Below are 18,312 nucleotides of genomic sequence, written 5' to 3' on the forward strand. Positions count from 1 at the left end.
AAGTCACGCTCATCTCCTGCTTCAGTCCCTGTCCCCTGGCAACCATTAACCTCTTGTTCATCTTTATGGTTTTGTCATTTCAAGGGTGTTATATAAATGCAAGCATACAGTATGTAACCTTTTGAAATTGGCTTTTTTCCACTCAGAATGATGCACTTGAGATCCATTCAAGTTAATGCATGTATCAATGTTTCATTGCTTTTTATTGCTGAGTACTATTCCATTATGGGTATGTAACAGAGTTTGTACCAGGGACATTTTCGTTGCTTCCACTTTTCAACTACTGTGAATAATGCTTCATGAACATTCATGTACAGGTTTTTGAGTGGACATGTTTTCATTTCTCTGAGATGAATGCCCAAGAGTGCAACTGTTGGGTTGAATGGTAAATGGATATACAGTTTTATAAGACACTGCCATACTCCCTTCTAGAGTGGCTATTGCATTTTACATTCTCACCAGCAATGTATGAGTGATCCAGTTTCTCTACATCCTCACCACTTTTGGTGTTGTCACTGTTTTTGATTTTAGCCATTCTGATAGGTAGGTAGTAATACCTTAATGTACATTTCTCTACTGACCAACCTTGCATACTTTTCCATGTGTTTGTTTGTCACCCATAGCTTCTCTTTGGTGAATTGTCTGTTCATTTCTTTTGTATAATTTCTCATTGGATTCTTTTCTTTTTACTGTTGAATGTTAATAGTATTTATATACTCTGTTTAAGGTCTGTAGTCTAGTTCGCAGTGTTGTACTGATGTCAGTTTCCTGATTTTAATATTGTAGAGTTATAGAAAATGCCGCCATTGGTGGAGACTGGGTTAATGGTTCTGAGGCTCTGATACTCAAGTGGTTAACTTTTTCAGATGTGGCGTTTGCAGATATTTTCCCCAGTTTGTAATTTTGGGTTTTATCCTCCTAACAGAGCCTTTGCTCTTTTAAAACAGCAAAATTCTTACACAGTTTACTGAGAAGAATAGACAAGAAGCTGCAAGTGGAGTGTGGAGAGATGCTCAACTGATAGCTCCTTTGTAGTGTCTGTAAGCAGACGTGCAAATATTCCTCGTCACCTTAGTGGTATTGCTCTGATCTGGCCTCATCTGCCTCGGTTGCAGAGCCCACTCTGCTTTGAGATTCCTCTCTTGGGCAGGAAGTGTATAAATATAAAGTCTCCCTACCTCAGACGGCCTTCAACTTCTCGTCCAGTTCCATTCTTTCTGCTCGATGTTTTTCGATCTCTTGGTATATAAGACTTCTGCTTGGCTTAATGCCTCCAGAAGCCTGGGTCCCCAGCCTCTCCCTGATGGCTGGCACTGGCCCAAGGCCAGTCTCCTTCCTCTGCTGACTCTTCTGGTCTTGGCTTCTAACACGCCTGATCTGCAGCGTCTGCTAAGCTGAACTAGGATCACCAAAACCGTTGTAACATATAGCTGCACAGACTAGCAAAATGGTGATTTTAACACTAGACGTCTTAGGCCGGGAAAAACTGAAAGGTTAAGTTCCAATCTATATGACGGTAAAAGCTGAGGATGGCATCTCCGCCTCATCCGTCCACGAGCAGGGATAAAAACACAGAGGATACGTGAACAAGGCACTGCATCTTGTAGGGTCCCTGCCATTCTCTACTTGAAAGAAGAGAAAATGTGTGAGAAAGGCAAGCAAATCGATGGGGGACAGTCATCATACTTATTCTCAGTTCAGTTATCATGAACCATATCCAGAGCCAGGATCAGCTTTTGTTGATGAACATGATAAACCCTACAAATGAGCACTCATTAATTAGAGGAAAATGCATTCCTCTTGCCTGTCTTCCAATGCCAGACTTAAAGCCATTCTGTGAATGGAAGAAATATTTCAAGAATGCCAGCAGATGTCTTCCCAACTCTGCCTTCAGTGACATGACGTTGGTAACTTGAATCACCCACGGTGGGAATATTTACACCATGAAATCAGCAAACATTATATATCAGGGCTTTATTTTCTCTTTGGGAGTCAGTTGATCAACATATAGGATCTCACTACTGGGTGCCTACCAGTGGGTGTCGTGTGCACTCTGGGAGATGAGACGCAGTCTTGCTCTGCGGACCTCAAAGTCTAGGAGTCACAATCCCCTTCTGGAGCCCAAACCTCTTCTGTCAGCTCTTCTCTTCAGTGGTCCCACCCTGGCCCGCCTTTTCCTCCCTTTCCCTCTTCTCAGCCCTTCCTCTTTGCTTTTGGGAGCTCCCTTTTCATTGTGAAGGAGCTTCTTTATAATCTCAGACTTTCTTTAACCACCTCTAGCATCTCCCTGCCTTGATGGAAGGTTGGATTTCTGAGGGTTACCCCCCCTCTTTTTTTGCAACCCTCTCAAGTGGAGCCCAGGCTCCCACGCCCCAGCCTATAATGGATCTCAAGGAGCAGCTTCCATTCTGTCAGCTTTCAGTGGCTGTTTCCAGACCATCATGACACCACTTTTATTCAACGGTCCCTCTTCGAGTTCTGTCCAGTTAGACTACCTCCCTTTCATTAACCCAGAGAGGGAACACAGTAGGAGGAGCAGAAGATTTTGACGTGGTACTGGTGGGACCAGGTACTGGTGGGAGGTTCTGCTAGGATGTCCAGGTAGAATATGTTGAGCCAGATATTGGCAGTGCAGCTACCAAGGGTCTTTGTAAGCCAGCAACTTCGTGGGATTTTCCTGGGATCAGTGTGGGGGATTCATTTCCTCTTCCTACTTTTCTACCCATAGCACTGGATAAGGAAAAGACAATGGTCTGCCAGAGATAAGGCAAGATTTTGTTTTATTCTACAGATCATCAAGTTAAAATGAATTTATATTCAGTGATGTTTCAGTAATATATATTTTATTTTCACTTCTCAAAAATTGAGGATCCATTGGTATATGGCATACAGTGGGGTATGTATAAAACAGTTCACATCCTTGGCAACAGAATATACTTAGCATTCCCAAGTGTTCACTTAACTGGAAATAATATTTTCTGACTATTCTGATTAATTAAAGTACACGTCAGTGCATAGATCCAGGACAGCAGAATTAAAGACTGCACTTTGACAACCACAGTCTTCCTGTTTCACCACAAATAACACACGTAAGAAGAGAGGGACTCACAGTCTCCACTGGGGCCTGTCCCCCTTTCAACACGTACAAGCTCATCCTGAGAATGCCTACCCCAGTTTGATACAGGCACTTTAGCATCTCCCCTCTTCTTTTCCCTGGAGCACACTGGATGACATTATAACACCAAGAACTTTTTGACAGATGTCTTAGGGAAAAAATCCTCACCTAATAGCGTTATTTCCCCCATCCTACCAATTTCTGTCTAAATGCTTTCAAATTCTGAAAGAGCAACGCAAGAACGTGATACAGTTATCAGTCTAAGTACTTTCAGTGCAATCTTCTGTCACCAAAGTGGTTTTTGTTGTTCTTTTATCAGCAATCCAGATTTTATAAAGTGTGTGCTATATTAATAACAGACCAGGTTGATGAGTTCCCTTGCTATCAATCCATTTACTGAGCAATCATCATTACAAACCACTTAATCTCCATTGTGACAATGCCAGAAGAACTTCCGTGATTAATTTACAATCAGTTTGCAATCCATATACATCAAACAGATAGTGCATGTAGTAACATTTGCCGCAGTTAATGCAAGAAGTGAAGGCAGCAGAACAGCTTCGTTATGATGTGGAAATGCACCGTTCTAGGGAGAAATAAGGATCTGAAGCAGATTCGTGTGTCTAGCTCATAAGGAATTCTCCCTGTATCTTTTGGGTTGTACATGCCATTCAGCCTTACACATCATTACCCCATGAATATTTAGCATCCTAAAAGATATTGACCCCGTTTTATAAGTGTAGAAATCCAGGCACAGAAAAAAGTTTGTCAGCATCCTGTAAATAAGTAGCATATAACTTTACATTCCTGATGCTAAGCTAACTTCTGAGTGGTATTGATGTGATAGAAATGGAAACCCAGACGACGGTTGTAAAGGCTTGGAGGAAACCTGGAGACATTTTATTTTTCATTTCTTTTGCAAAAACATACTAGGATGAGATGCAGTATAAAATAGTGGTTGAGAGCATGGCCATGAGCATGACACCATCTGGGTTCAGATTTTGGTTCCAACATTTCTTTCTTCTTTTTTTTTTTTTTTTGCGGTACGCGGGCCTCTCACTGTCGTGGCCTCTCCCGTTGCGGAGCACAGGCTCCGGACGCGCAGGCTCAGCGGCCATGGCTCACGGGCCCAGCCGCTCCGCGGCATGTGGGATCTTCCCGGACCGGGGCACGAACCCGTGTCCCCTGCATCGGCAGGCGGACTCTCAACCACTGCGCCACCAGGGAAGCCCTCCAACATTTCTTAGTTGTGTGATATTTGACAAGTAACTTGATTTCTGTGTGCTTTAGTTTCCTCATCTGTAACAAAAGGGAAGATGGTGACAATGGTGAAGCCTACATCGTTGGATTGCTAAGAAAATTGAACAGTCAGTATTTGAGGTGCTTAGAACAGTGTCTGGCACATGTTAAGTGCTGTGTAAGGATTAGCTTATACATATAAAGATTTTGCAGATCCCCTAACTCATTTAAGTGTCTTCTGATTGACTTTTGTAGCATGTCTAAACCAACTATTTTGGTTTATTTGTCTTGTTCTATCTAGAAGAGACAGTCATTCTCATTTCTATGTAGTCCTCCTTCATGTACTTCTTCAAGTTCCCTCCTAGGCTTTCTTGCTTCAAGTTTAAATAATTACAGATCTTTTCATTTTTCATTGTAGCACGTATTTTCCTATACCATAACCATCTCTTTCTTGTGCCTCTAACTCATTCTCAGAAACTGTTTTTCCCATTGAGTGAGTATGACTCTGGATGGCTTTTATAATGGAATAATGGCCTTTCAAAACTTATGAAAGACCCATGAGAGATTGTGTAAGGCAGTGCTCCTCAAATGTGTGCGTCAGAATCGCCTGTGTCTCTCAATACACATAAGGATGCTTTGGATCAACTCTGAAAATTCTGACTCAGGAGGTCTGTTGGGGGGCTCCGACAGCAGCATTTTTCAAAACCTTACAGGTGATTCTGAAGTATTGGGTTGGCCAAAAAGTGCGTTTGCGTTTTTCCATAAGATGTCACAAAAAACCCGAACGCACTTTTTGGCCAACCCAATAGAAGGGTTGAGAGTCACTGCATTAGGGTATATGCTTCCCTATAGACAGAACCATCCAGAACTACTGGGTTCAAATAGTCAAAAGAGACTCCTCCATGGGAAGCTGGAGCTTAATTAGTCAGCCATTACAGTCCTGTGTTCTCAAAGGCTCTGTGATTATTATCATCATTATTAACAGTATTTAAAATGGAATAATAAATGATTAACATTTATATAGTACTTAGTATGTATCATGCAATGTTCAAAGTACATTGTGTTGACATACATAAATCAAGGCATTTAGTCTCCATAACCCTGTGGAGGTAGGGGCTCCCTATCTTATCTTATTCAGCAGAACTACCTACCATCCTTGTTTTCAGGTACAGAAACAGAGATTCAGAGAAGATACTAGCTAACCTTATTGACCACTGACCCTCTGCCAGGTGCTGAGCTCAGTGATTCCTGCACACACACTTAATTCTCACAACAATTAATGAGGTGACACCACCACGATAGGAGCCCAGGTTTTCACTGATCTAATAGTCTGTGGGCTTTGCTTGTCAAAATAGGTTATTGGCTTTTCTTTCAATAATATGGAGAGTAATTATGGGAGTATAACTGTCACTGACTTGTAGATTCTTTCATGATGAGATAAAGGAATTGGGAAAGATGACATTGTTTGAAGCCCTGTCTTGATGAAAGTGGGAGAAGTTTAATTCAATATATTCTGGAGACAGGTCCCCCTAAGTGTGAACCCAGTAACTTAAGGCAGAAACCTCTATCATGCCTCGTTCAAAGGGGTGCTTACAGAAATGTGCATGAAACGCTGGCCTTTTTTTTTATTTAAAAATTTTTTAACATCTTTATTGGAGTATACTTGCTTTACAATGGCGTGTTAGTTTCTGCTGTATAACAGTGAATCAGCTATACCTATACATATATCCCCATAGCCTCTCCCTCTTGCGTCTCCCTCCCACCCTCCCTATCCCAGCCCTCTAGGTGGTCACAAAGCACCGAAATGATCTCCCTGTGCTATGCAGCTGCTTCCCACTAGCTATCTCTTTTACATTTAGTAGTATATATAAGTCCATGCCACTCTCTCACTTCGTCCCAGCTTACCCTTCCCCCTCGCCGTGCCCTCAAGTCCATTCTCTACGTCTGTGGAAACCCTGGCTTTTTAAGAGAATGAAACTGTAGAGGACGCTCCCTGGCTGAGAATTTTCACTTACTAAGTCCTGAAAATATCCTGAAACAAACCTCAGAACACATGACAAAAAGTGTTGTGATGCATCTAGTTATAAGAAGCAATACTGTTGGGTGACAAAATATTGAAATTTAGGGAGATGTTTTTGCTGGATTAAAGAGACAGAAAACCCTTGAACTTGGAACTGCACTGGGAAATCTGTTCACGATGCACTATTTGGGAAGCTTAGTCAGGATGAGAAGGATTTTGAATTTTTCCTCTAGGAATTGTGTGGTCTAGAGACAAGAGAGGAAAGCTCTTGCTGTAGTTCTTGGAGTGCCTCGAAGACTAACGATACTGCTCTCCTGGGCAGAGTTTTGGATTGTGGGTAGCTGCATTTTGGGACTGGACATGATTCTAAAGACTCACAGGGGAAAAAGTTTTCTTTGGGATACAGGCATTTGTTGTCCTCCAATAAAAATAATATCATAAAAAAGCACAGACAACATTAATAAGAAGTAATAATAGATAAATAGATATGTAGAATAGTATACAATAAATAATCTGCCAATGCATGGAAGGAAGGAAGGAAGGAAAAGAAGCCAACGGGGAAAAAGAACAAATAAAGTGGCAAAGGTCACATCCATCTGTGGTGATGAACATGGGCTCCTTTGCAGGAAAGAGTGGTATTCTGGGGAGAGGGCAGACTCCTTCCTACCCAAAGTGTGATCTGCAGACTAGCTCCTGTTGCCTGGGAGCTTGTTACAATGCGGAGTATCAGGCCCCATCCTAGACCTACTGAATCAGGCGTCTGCGTTTTAACAGGCTCGGCAGATGACTTGTTTTCACATTAAACTTTGAGAAGTACTGGGGTGGAAAACTTCTTTAAGACCTCTCTTACGTTTGTGTTTCCTCTAGGAGAAAATCCCATTTTGTGGGGGGAAATGAACCTCTTGAGTGGTGATTGTGGAGACCAATCTTGGAAAAATCATGGAAGCCTATGCTGTCTCCTTTTCTGGTCCTGATAGTGAAAGAAAAACCAAGCAATGGCTAGGCCTTTCTATTTACATTACTCTACATTTTGTAAATAGGATATACAAAGATCATCATTACCCTTATTCTCCACAAACATCTATTGGCAAGGCTTTGTGGACGTGACAGTTACTTGGTTGTGACAGTTTTGTTCATAGCTGAAAAGTACTGAGAAGAATTGCTAAATTGGCTTCAAACTTGGGGTAGGTGAGGAACTGCTGGGGGGAGTTAAGTGAAGTTGGTAAAGAATCATTGTGACAGGATAGGTGTTAAGACTGAACAATTGTGTGATGGCGTGGGACCCTGGAGCATTGCTGTAATTGAAAACCTGAATCTCCCTTTTGTAACCCAAGTTGACAGTGATGGCTTCATAGTTGAAAGTATTCTAAAGTTGTTTTCAGAATATATAGGGATTTTGTCTTATAGTAAAAGGCACCAACATGAAACCTTTTGTTTTTATTCAGTAGACTGTTGATAAACGGGACCTGTGTGGCTTTCTCGTCACGGGAATGAATGAAAATACCAGCTACACGGTTTGGGTTCTGACTGTGGTTAAATGTATATTTTAGTAAAAAAGTGGTACTGGCAGTAAAAAATTTCAAGGAATTTGGAATTCCCCCTAGCACTGGGAATGGAGCTGTGCTTCCAAATATGACACTATTTTGAAGGGCTTCCCAGAACCAAAGAATACATGAAACGTGATTTATATGTATAAGTCAATTGTTATATTGAGTCAGTTCCTAGATGGTATCTACAGATAATAGCTGGACTTAGGATCCTCAATAAAATTATAAAGTTTGTAGATAGTATTGGTAAGTCTGTGACCTCCAGCTACTCAGTCAAGGCTGCAGTTTCTTAAGAATACTTTGGACGATGAGATCAGGATTTGAATCCAGATCCAACTTACTTGAGACCTCACAATCATGTTTTCTGTAAGAGAGTCATGAGCAATGAATGAATGACCTTATTTGGTTACCCCTCCTGAAAAACACTGAAGAATTATCTACTTACGTCTAGGAAAACCTACCAGTCAACCAATGAGCCAATCTACCAATTATCCAGCCAATTTACCTGAATACCAACCAACCAACCAACCAACCAACCAACCAACCAACCAAGTCAACTGAATCCCACAAGACAAATTCTTAAGCTCTTAAGATCCCTTCTCTTGAGGAGGAGATAGACATTTGAAGAAATCATCATAATATTATATGATAAATGGTAAAATAGAGGAAACCATGTTTTCTGCCTGGAAATAGTGGTGAGGTAGAAGGGGACAGGTTCAGGTAAAACACAGAAAGGAGATGACATTTCACCTTTGCTTTGAAGAATGAGTCCGAATGGTGAGATAAGCCTTTTAAGACCTAGGTGACTGCGTGAGCAACATGATGGAGGCATCAAAGCCCATGGTTTAGAGAACAGGGAGGATTGCGGATAACATGGGTGTGAGAAAGTCATGTCCTGTAAGTGTCAACTTCCATGTGCCTAAATAGGTTAATCTGAGCTCACACTACAGCTGTTCTATAGCTGGATTTCTCTAGAATAATCCAATCAGGCTTGAAAAATTGTCATTTCCCACATGGAAGGATTTAGACACCTACTAAGCCAAGTGTCTTCATCTGGATATCAAGGGGTTTGAGTAGCTAGATCAACTCGAAGGGCTCTTCCAGCCCTGCCATTTTCATACAAGTTTATGTATGGAAGGTGGACAATTGCATAGAAACACTTAAACCCTAAAGGAAGGAAGGTATATTTCAAGCTGAAATGTATCACTAGACGTTTGAATCTGTTCTTGATTTCTGTCTCTGTGTCACAGCCCTAAGATATTAGTTTGAACTCTTTGGTAATTCTTAACTTTTATCAAAATGCTAAGGAGTGTGTATTGCCAACTCTTTTCTCTATGTTTTGTTTACTTTTTCTGGTTTAAAGAATGGGTTGTAATGAAAATATATTCAAGTGTCCCTGGTGTGTATGGCATTGTGCTGATTTGCAGGAGGCCTCTTAGCTGCATGATGATTAGAAATAAGAAAGAGCTCAAGGCCGTAGAATAGAGAGCTGTTATAAAATGTCAGTGAAGATGATTCACCATAGCAGATGACCAGGCTTATCTTCAGGCATATTGACCAAGAGGAAATGTACCTGTGATGCCTTCTAACTTCCCCTTTTTATATCGTTGTCATGTTCATTTTCGCTTCCCTTGGATAGTACCATGTCATCATCTGGAGAGAAGAGATGCTTTTGGTAAGGAATTCATTGGAATCACTTGAATACCATTACATGGATAACTACTTATTCTACCTACTTACATGTTGAGTCTTGGAGAGGCTGACCTGCTTACAAGATAGTCAGATGTCTTGAAAAAGATTCCCTCCTTAACCAGACTTTGATCAGGTTCCTCTGGGCTCTCTTCTCCATTAGGCCTTGACCTTGGCCTGCCTAGCCCAGTTTTAGCAAAGAATCTTGCTAAGCCGATTTATCGAGAACACCCTCATCTTTGATATCTAATCAAGCTCTTTGCTCACATCCCTTATGTATGATCAAGCTCCTTCCTCCACCCTGTATATCTGAGTCTTTGGCCTGCCTTTAGCAAGAATTCTGAGTCCAGTTTCTCTTCCTTATTGTAATAGTCTCTCCCCTATTGCAATAATCTTGAATAAAGTCTTCTTCATTACTATTTTAACAAGTGCCAGAATAATTTCTCTTTGACAGTCTGCATGAGTCTTTCCAGTAGGCAGAATCCTAAGATTCGCCTCCATGACCTTCACCTCCCACCCCCTGGGTGTTACTACCATGGTTATATCGTCACATGGCAAAAGGAATTTTGCAGGTGTAATTAAGGAAGGTTACTAACCAGTTGACCTTAAGTAAGGAAATTGTGGAGGCTGGCCTAACCTGATCATGTGAGTCCTTTAAAAGCAGAGAGTTTTTTCCATCTGGTAGCAGAAGAGGAAGTCATACAGATTCAAAGAATGAGAAAGGATTCAATGTTCTGCTGCCGATGTGAATATGCAGGAGCTGTGTAGAAAGGATCTGAGAGTGGCCTCTATGAGCTGAGAGTGGTCCATGGCCAGTAGCCAGTAAGAAAATGGGACTTCAGTCCTATAGCTGCAAGGAACTGAATTCTGCCAACAACTTGAATGAGCTTGGAGGTAGAGTCTTCTGCCAGAACCTCCAGCTAAGCACCCAGCCCAGCTCACCCTGGTTTTCCAATGGTCGATACCTTGATTTTGACCTTGGGAGACCCTAAGCAGAGAACCCAGATGAGCCTGCCTAGACTTTTGAATTACAGAACAGTGAGGTAATAAACGGGTGTTGTTTTAAGCCACCACGTACACAGCAATAGAAAACTAATGTATCTTGTTCATGTATCGGGGAGAGGATTGATTGACTACCAACTTCCCGTCAGCTCTGCAGTCCTCTCTATATGGCATGAAACCGTAAGGCCAGGTTTTCCTTAAGTTCAATCATCTCAGCTCCCTTATTTAAAAGATAGGTAAACTTCACTGTCTAGGATTTCTTCTGGCATGAGACAATAGAAGTCAGCCATGTTTATAACAGAAACTCATTCACTGAAGAAATATTTACTGGAGGTCTACTATGTATCAGTACAAAGTGCTCAGTGATATGTAAAATCATTCAGGATCTGATTGGGGGTTTTATAGGCATTTAATACCTTATACGTGCTTTTTTCCCCAGAATTGGAACCAACATGAGGATACCTAGCTTTTTGCTAGATGCAGCCTACCCTATCTCTATTAGTCAGGGTTATCCAGAGAAACAGAACCAACAGGACTGAGATACAGACATAGAGATTTAGATATAAATATATAGATAGATAAATTTAGATTAATATTTTAATTTATTTTTCTCTCTATATCTGTATCTACCTGTCCGTCTGTCTATCTATCTATCTATCTATCTATCAGGAGGTTTATTTTAAGGAGTTTGGCTCATGCAATCATAGAGGCTTGGCAAGTCCAAAATCTGCAGGGTAGACCATCAGGCTGTAGATACATGGAAGAGTTGCAATTCAAGCCCAAAGGCAGTCTGCTGGCAGAATTTCTTATTCTTTTGGGGGAGTTTGTTCTTTTTCTCTTAAGGCCTTCAACTGATTGGATAAGGCCCAGCCATGTTATGGATGGTATTCTACTTTACTCACAGTCTGCCGATTTCAATGTTAATCTCATTTTCAAAATACCTTCACAGAAACACCTAGAATAATGTTTGGCCAAATATCTGGGAACCATGGCCTGGCCAAGATGACACATAATAAGAGCAAGCTTCTGCCTTTTCCTAGCAGTCAACAAGGAGAGCCTTGCTTTGTCTGCTCGCCAGAGAGACAGTAAGAGAATCTTCTTAACACAACACTGTTAATCAACTATACTCCGGTATAAGATAAAAATTAAAAAAAAAAGAGAATCTTCTTATCTGCGCAGTGATTTCTGTCCCATACTAGCGTCCTGATGCTCTTCCTCTTTCCTTGGGTAGGATCAAGGGAAGGGCTGGAGAAAAGGATGGAAAGTTTCTCATAGGCTCCGGAGACAACAGAAATGTGCTGACTGAGACAAGAACTTGGACGAAAGGAAAAGAAGAGTTCTTCCTAAAATCCAGTGCTTGCCTTCAAAGAGTTTATAACCTGATTGGAATAATACAGAGATAACTGGGTGACCCTTGTCCCCCTTGTCCTTTGGAAGAGAAATCAAAGAATTTGTATAATCAACATTATAAATCATGTAGGGGAGAAATAATTCCAACTGTAAATTACAAACTCGGTGGTTCTCAGATATCAGATGGGACCCAGGAAAAGGACCCACTGCTACTGTGTTCAAGACCAACAGTCTTGGGTGTAAGAGCCTGAGCGCAAGCAAACTTGAGTGCACATAGCAACTAGGGCCACCTGCTCCGTGTGTATGTGTGTCTAATCTATAAAACAAGGGTATGCATATCTACCTTGCAAGGCTTTTGTGAAGATGGTTTGAGATAGCGTATGAAAAGCACTTCAAACAGTGCCCAGAACATAGTAGGAGATCAATAAACTGGAGTTTTCTCTTAAGTGAATTGTAGCAGCAGCAGCAGGAGAGATACCAGAAATGGAGGGCGCGTGAAATGAGCCTATTCTCTAACACCTACTGATGGGTGTGGGCTTACTTATAGGCCCACTCACCTTTGCCAGTGGATAGCACATGGGGAGCAATGGATGTTTTCTCAATCCTTCCTTCTTGTCTCCTAAGTGACATTAATAGGACGTGTACACAAGAAATAAATATGAAAAATCAAAAGTATATGTGTAATTTACGTTATTTGCTGCCTTATATTGTGCCATGACTTTTGTATCAAGCTCTGTGACCTTGAATGAAAGCGGCAAGTTACTTTGGACTCAATTGTTGTAATTTATTGCTTTTTCTGCCTTCAGCTGCTGACTGTAAATTTTTGTAGAGAAACACAAAATCGTTTCCTGTTCTTGACACATAAAGGGCTTTTTTCCCCTAGTTATGTTCATAATATTTTGTTGGGTGACCTTTGCATCTGTGGCTTGGTTTCATGATTTAAAAACTGTGCTTTGGCTGACAGACAATTCTGGAAATGATTTTCTTTTACCTAATGCAAATTGCCTGAGCCCAAGACATAACGCAAGTTCCTCTCTTTATATTTCCTGTTAGTATTACCAGCATCGTGCTGACTGTAAATCAATTAATCTGCCCTGGATGAGAAGCTCAAGTCCTGGGAAAACTTTGCTTGAGAAAATACCTTTGTCTCTACCAACTTTCATTTCCAACATGGAATTCCTGTAAAATCACATTACGGGCAGTTGGAAATGAAAAACCAGCAATTCATTTCTTGTTTAGATAAAAGGCTGTATTCTGATCCATAACAAGGTCTGTTGGAGTGGGGGAGAAGAATTTTGGTACTAACAGTACTTGCTTGTGCCTGAAGCTTTACCCTCTCTCTCTTCTCCGGTTGTGTGTGAAGAAAAGGAAGTATCATAGGTAATGGTTATGTGTAGCCCCACTGGCTTTTGATGGTGAAACACAGTCCAAGGCCTGAGCATCTTGTTGACTCAGTTGAACATATGGAAAGCATGGAGATCCACCCTTGTCAGCAGTTTAAATTTGGCAATTTGAGTTCATGAAATTTAAGATGCATATGAATAAATAATAAGGAAAACACGTATTTATCCCCAACAAACTTACATATTTTTCCTTTCACAAAAATGCAATAAAAGCAAAATTAAAAGAAGTGTTTTAGTTCCTCATAAGCACTGATGAACAAGGGCAAAGTGGTCCTGGACTAGGAACTATAGCTCGTAAGTCCAGCTTAATGCCTATCACCCATAACCCCTTAGCAGGCCAATTTCCTGTTGAAATCCATGAGGAATTCACCAACTTCAAGTCCTGGAGAAACTTCTGCTCGTAAATTTGGTCACTCCCCTCTCCTCTTTTTATGGTACATATATATGATGATCGCTTGTTATTACTGCTAGAACCGTTTAAGGGAAAATAGGCTGGCGGATGATAAAGGATGACCGTGTCTAAAGGTGAAGTTAGTTGAGGATATCTCAAAGGCCTTGCAAAGGCACAGTGCTAACTTGCCTACAGACTCATGGGATTTTGCATTCACTTTAAAATATATTATACACTTACATGCGGAACAAAATATGAAAATAAGGGGGTAAAGCAGACATTAAGGGGTTGAAAACAGTTTCATAGCAGTGTCTTGTCAGCTTTCCAGCATCCTCTGACTTATCAAGATCCAAACACTCACAACTGGTGCACATTTTGATGCCAAATGACTGGATTGGCTGGAATTGGAAGTTACCACGCCTCCCTGTATCAGTTTAGTCTCCTCATTGCCCCATGTAACTTCAGAACATAAGCTTGGGTTTTAAAGAGAAAAAAAATTTTTTGAGGCTTTTTGAGCTTAAGTCTAGGCCAAGTGGATGTATGGCTGAGAAGTAAAGTGAAATGAAAATCCTGCTAAGTGCCTGCTTTAAAGTTGTCAGCCAGGGATGTGCCAAAGCTATTGGCAGAATTTCAGGCTTTTCCAAACAAGGGCAACCTACCAATCCAGGAGCCAAGGACAGCAAAAGAACTATGTGCTTGCTCTCTCCCCATATGGCCCATTTAGGTTTGGGTCACCTATTTTTTTAAAAAAAATTTATTTATTTAATTTTTGGCTGCATTGGGTCTTTGTTGCTGCCTGCGGGCTTTCTCTAGTTGCAGCGAGCCGGGGCTACTCTTCGTTGCAGTGTGCGAGCTCCTCATTGCGGTGGCTTCTCTTGCTGCAGAGCACGGGCTCTAGGCTTGCAGGCGTCAGTAGTTGTGACACGCGGGCTCAGTAGTTGTGGCGCACAAGCTTGCTCCACAGCACATGGCATCTTCCCGGACCAGGGCTCGAACCCATGTCCCCTGCATTGGCAGGCGGATTCTTAACCACTGTGCCACCAGGGAAGTCCAAGGTCACCCATTTTTAATAGGAATCATTCTCCAGGTGCTAACAGTATCCACCTAAAAAGAGCATGCCCAAATTTAGGGTTCTTAAGGGCCATTAGGAGGACAAGGGAGCAACTACAACAATATCAACAGAGTGGTTGAGCTAGATGGGGACAGGAGTGGGGGTGTATGTATCTGAGAAAGGTGTTCTGAGTGTCTGTGATTCATGGAGTCAGTTTGAATAGTGAGAATGAAAGCATAAAATGATTTGGGAGGTTTCCAAATCATACGCACACTCATGATGTCTGTATTTACAAATGTGTGTATCTCATGATGTCCTGATGATGCCATATTTTGGAGAGAAATATATTTTTCAGCTGACTATGGGATTTTGAAGGCTAAGTCCCGTCTAGTTTCTGAGCCCCTCCAATGTGAGCCGAGCCAAAAGATCCTTGTGGTCGCTGGATGCTAGAATTAGCCTTATTTTTGTTGACCCTGAACATCTAGTGTGCTTGGTGGTATTCCTTGTTCCCTCCGCCAAATCACATCCTTCCCATTTCCACCATGTTAGTCTAGTCTCTCTGCCTGAGTTCATGTTTCAGTTTCCAGTTCCCCACTGGGACTAGGTTCATTTTGAATAGTTGCCCACTTGGCTGTGTTCTTACTAGGTATTGACACTTTTCTTTACCAAGTCCTGCATTTAAGAGCTCCTTTAAACTTAAGACATTGCTGTAATAAACACCCTGCAGTTGGATCAGTGCCCCCTTGCCCTGGTTGAACGTACTACAGTCTTCTTTTGCCTCCTTACTTGAACAGGTTGAAGAAATCTTAGCGTGCCATTCACCTGAGACTTTCTGTTTGATGGCAATCGACATCTGAGAGTTCATACTTTGACAAAAAAGGGGATTTTTGGGTTAGAATACTTTGAAATGTCAAAACGAATAAAAGTATTTAATAACCACTAATCTTAGTGTGTTTTAGTAATATGTAACCTAGTCACATATAATTCTTTTTTTAAAACAACTAATCGCTAGTCTAATGTCTACTATCCCTAGTTCTGGCTCTGATTTAGTGATTAAGAATATAATTTCATATCAATTCCTCCATTTTTATATGTTACAAACTTTACTGCAATGCTCACAAGCAGTAGTTGTCTTAAGTATGCAAAAATGAGGTATATATTTTAATTAAATCTTTCACATATTTGTAATTAATCAAATAGAACAAGTAGGAAACATTGGTTTTATATAAACCAAAATTTAGAATTTAAAGAATTTCTAAGTTGGCGTTCTTCAGAAATGTACAGACCCGGGGGGCAGGGGATTAAAAAGATGAAGGAGTACGGGCTTAATTATGATTACTTATTTTATTATCAGATAATACATTTCCCCATCATTTCTCTATTTTTCAGGGTTTTCATGTCTGTAAATATACCAAATGTGGTAATTTTATGGGCATGCCAGATTATAAATAAAACCTCGTAATGTTGCTAAACAAACAAAGGACTTTTAAAATGTGTAATCAGTACTAAAATACTACTTGTATTTCCATTTTCCCCAGATTAATCACTTGTTGCCAGTTATTGCTAAAATCTTACAGTGGGACATAGATTTTCTAAATACCCAGAAGAAGGGGGGGTGTTCCAGAGCTACCAGATTTGCTTCTTCGGGGTCTCCTTAGGCATAGGAGGGGCTGATCAAGCAGGAAAAGTAACGAGGCAACTCTGGAGCCCAGCAGCACAGTTACTTGTGCTTTCTGCAGAACAATTTTTTTTGGTGTGTTTTATTTTAATTTTTAAAAATTTAATACAATTTTTAAAGGTTACTTTCCATTTACAGTTATTACAAAATATTGGCTATATTCCCTGTGTTGTACAATACACCTTTGAGCCTGTCTTACACCCAATAGTTTGTACCTCCCACTCTCCCCCACCCCTATCGTGCCCCTTCCCCCTTCCCCCTCCCCGCTGGTAACCACTAGTTTGTTTTGTTCTCTATATCTGTGAGTCTGCTTCTTTTTTGTTATATTCGCTAGTTTGTGGTATTTTTTAGATTCCACATATAAGTGAGATCATACAGTATTTGTCTTTCTCTGACTTATTTCACTTAGCATGATGCCCTCCAAGTCCATCCACGTTGTTGCAAATGGCAAAATTCCATTCTTTTTTTTGGTTGAATAGTTTTCCACTGTATATATATAGGACACCTTCTCTATCATTTATCTATTGATGGACACTTAGGTTGCTTCCGTATCTTGGCAATTGTAAATAATGCTGCTATGAACATCGGGGTGTATGTACCTCTTCGAATTAGTGGGGGTTTTGTTTGTTTGTTTGTTTGGATATATACCCAGGAGTGGAATTGCTGGGCCATGAGTTAGTTCTATTTTTAGTTTTTTGAGAAACCCCCATACTCTTTTCCACAGTGGCTGCACCAATTTACATTCCCACCAACAGTGTGAAGGTTCCCTTTTCTCCGCATCCATGCCAACATTTGTTATTTGTGGTCTTTTTGTGGTGATAGTCTTTCTGACAGGTGTGAGGTGATAACTCATTGTGGTTTTGATTTTCATTTCCCTGATGGTTAGCGATGTTGAGCATCTTTTCATGTGCCTTTTGGCCATCTCTGCAGAACAATTTTTGTGCACTTTGCCATAAAACTCCTGCTCTCTGTGTGTATATATTTACTTATTTAAACTATTTGTATGTGTTGTTGATTAAGAGGAGCTAAAATTAAGATTAAGTGGGGCTAAAATGTCAAGCTGAGACATATCCGTGAGCATGGAATTGTACATGTGAGGTCACTACTCTAGTACATGTGTGTTGGGCTCAATTAAATGTCAGGGGAGGCTCAGGTACATGCTCTCCTCCAGGTGCGAGGGGAGGGGAAGTTGTATAATAAGAACAAGAAGGTGGTAGTACATCCCATGGTGATAAAATAACATTTTACCAGTTAGTGCTGAGGCCCGTTTGGGGTACTCTCGTCTGAATTTTAATAAGCAGAAGGAACCTGGTTAGGCAATCTGTGCTTATTATATTCTTACAAGGCTTATGGTTGTAATTTTAGCAATGAAATGAAAACCTAAAGTTGGAGTTATTATGGAAAACAAAATAAATTTGGCTGTTTTGAAATTTCCAGGGACTACCTGATAGATAGGCGCTGAAATATCTCATATATATATATTTTTAACATCTTTATTGGAGTATAATTGCTTTACAGTGGTGTGTTAGTTTCTGCTTTACAACAAAGTGAATCAGTTATACATACACATATGTTCCCATATCTCTTCCCTCTTGCGTCTCCCTCCCTCCCACCCCTCTAGGAGGTCACAAAGCACCGAGCTGATCTCCCTGTGCTATGCGGCTGCTTCCCACTAGCTATCTATTTTACGTTTGGTAGTGTATATATATATGTCCATGCCTCTCTCTCGCTTTGTCACAGCTTACCCTTCCCCCTCCCCACATCCTCAAGTCCATTCTCTAGTAGGTCTGTGTCTTTATTCCCGTCTTACCCCTAGGTTCTTCATGA

The sequence above is a fragment of the Monodon monoceros genome, unplaced genomic scaffold (assembly GCF_005190385.1).
Source record: "Monodon monoceros isolate NGI ecotype Baffin Bay Population unplaced genomic scaffold, NGI_Narwhal_1 Super_Scaffold_22, whole genome shotgun sequence".
Lineage (NCBI taxonomy): Eukaryota > Metazoa > Chordata > Mammalia > Artiodactyla > Monodontidae > Monodon > Monodon monoceros.